We start from the raw sequence: 2,388 nt of genomic DNA on the forward strand, positions 1-2,388 counted from the left end.
CAGCATCTCAAACTTAATAGAATGTTAGACTGTATCTGCCATTATGATATTTCATTGTGGGTATGTGACTATGGGGAAACATGACATAATGAGTGTGCATCCATATTGTCTTCTCACCTTCCTATGGTATTTAAGGTGATGCTGTTTTGCTTCAATTCTTTTCAAGAGAGTTTATGAATTCTGTTCAGCCAAACATGGTGAATCACCACCAGTTCTCAATTAAAGTTTGAGGAATGCAATGCTTGTTATTATACCTACCATAACTACTTTATCTGATTAGTTTTTTTCCAGTGCATTGCTATCCTACCATATTCATTAGAATTTCAGCTCATTGATTTGCATATTATTGTTGTTCAGTGAAAATATGCTTCAGCAATATTTGAAAAGCAATTATTTCTCTGTACTGAGTGTTATGCAGGGTTGGTTTGACCTCAGGTGGTTGGCTATGAGGGTCAGTAGTGACAGCCCTCCCTATGACCTTTAATGAAATCAGTATGAAGACATTCCTGGTAATCAGTGCATATATGTGCCCTCATATATCAACTTTCCTGTGACTGCCCCTGACTGCTATGCCTCATTTCCTTCCTGGCCCACAGGCATATGTGTCTTAATATGTATTTGACTGCATTGTGACTATAACTATTTCTTTTTGATTCAGTTAATTGTGTTTGCAGCCTTTTCCTCTTCTTTGGCTCAGCAAAAAGTCCCTCAGATGGTGTTTAACAAGAATGCATGTAACAAGAAACAAATTGTTTCTGGGGAGTGCTATTTACCTTTTTTATTTTCTGCTTTGTTAGCGACGCAGAGGTTTCATTAGCTAGGAGCAAATGAATTGCAAAGACAACTAATCCTACACACACACACACACACACACACACACACACACACACACAATAGCTATAGAACACAATCAAACCATCTCCTCATGAGAAACAATAAAGAAATGAGAGATACCTTTGGGATAAGGGGACTTATTGTTGCATCATTATATGAATAGATTATATTCTAAGTAATCAGTGCTCCAATCACATAATAGAGTTCTTCATTTTTCCCTATAAAGAAATGGAGCCAACTTGCAGTACTTCACAAATGTGATGAAATTGAGCCCGATAGCATTTTTATAGGCTCCATCTCCCATGCATTCCCATCAGAGGAATATCTTTGACTTAGGATAGCAGATAAGTACAAACAAAGCTTGGATTATGAGGATTAACCTGCCAAAATTCCAAGACAAAGGAAGAAAAACTCAGAAATATATATGCAACAATTACGGCTCTTTGAGAGAGACTGCTCAGCTTTGAAATGGATACCTGCCACTCAGTGCTGATCTGAATTCCCAGAGAATATTAAAGGAGAAATGAAGTACATCCCAAACATCTCAGATGAAAGGGGAAGAAATGTACTACACAACTGAAGTAAGAACATACGTTTCTAATATTAGGTGGTCCAGAGAGACCCTCCCCTAACTAAGGCCCATTCTAATCAGAAGGTGTATGACCCTGAGTTCCCCTACTGCTATTTTTTCCCAAACTTTTGAAGGATGCATACCACGAAGTGCAAAGAGAAAGAATTTAAAATCTGTCTGACAATTCCATAATATGACATTCAATAAGCTGGTGTACAGAAGAGATGGTCAAGTCAAAACTATTAACTCTTAGCCTTGATAATGTCTAATGGAAGTTTCAATGGAGGCAATTTCAGTTTGTTATAAATAAAAAAACATACATACGAACAATTAAAATACTCTTCAATAATGGTGTAGGTTTTCTTAGGAAGCAATGAGCTCCTCATCACTATAGAGGTATAGCAAAGAGTAGATGGTTATTAACTATTTACTCATTGACTTACTCAGTCATACATTTATTTAACCAATATCTACGGAGCTTCTGAGTATGTATTGGGGGATGCTAAGCTAGAAATATCAACGATATATTCAGCTCAAAAATTTCATAAAGGTTTTAGGTTTAGGGCAGGCATTGAAAATACAGAAATTAATGATGTCAGAGGCAATTCTAAATGTATATGGCTTATATACCTGAATTTTCCACACTTTTACACTTCCGATTATTTTCATGCAGTCCATGTATTGGGGTACAATGCTCCCAATTTCACTTGTGGCTTCCTTTTCATCTTTATCTTATTGTTCACTAGTTACTTTTCCAGACAAATTGAGTCAGGAACATTTCTTTAGTGCTCTTGTTTGCATGGGAAGTTGTCAGGCCTGATCTGACCTGTCTTTCCATCAGCATTATAAAGGTGACGGATAGTCAATTTCAGGGATTCATGATCCATTTTACCACAGCGCTTCACCTTGCAGCTAAGTAATACAGCTGTGATAAAATCAGCCATAATCACTGCATCTTATTCAGCCCTGCCTTGGCTATAAAT

Source organism: Hipposideros armiger, unplaced genomic scaffold (assembly GCF_001890085.2).
Source record: "Hipposideros armiger isolate ML-2016 unplaced genomic scaffold, ASM189008v1 scaffold_379, whole genome shotgun sequence".
NCBI classification, from domain to species: domain Eukaryota; kingdom Metazoa; phylum Chordata; class Mammalia; order Chiroptera; family Hipposideridae; genus Hipposideros; species Hipposideros armiger.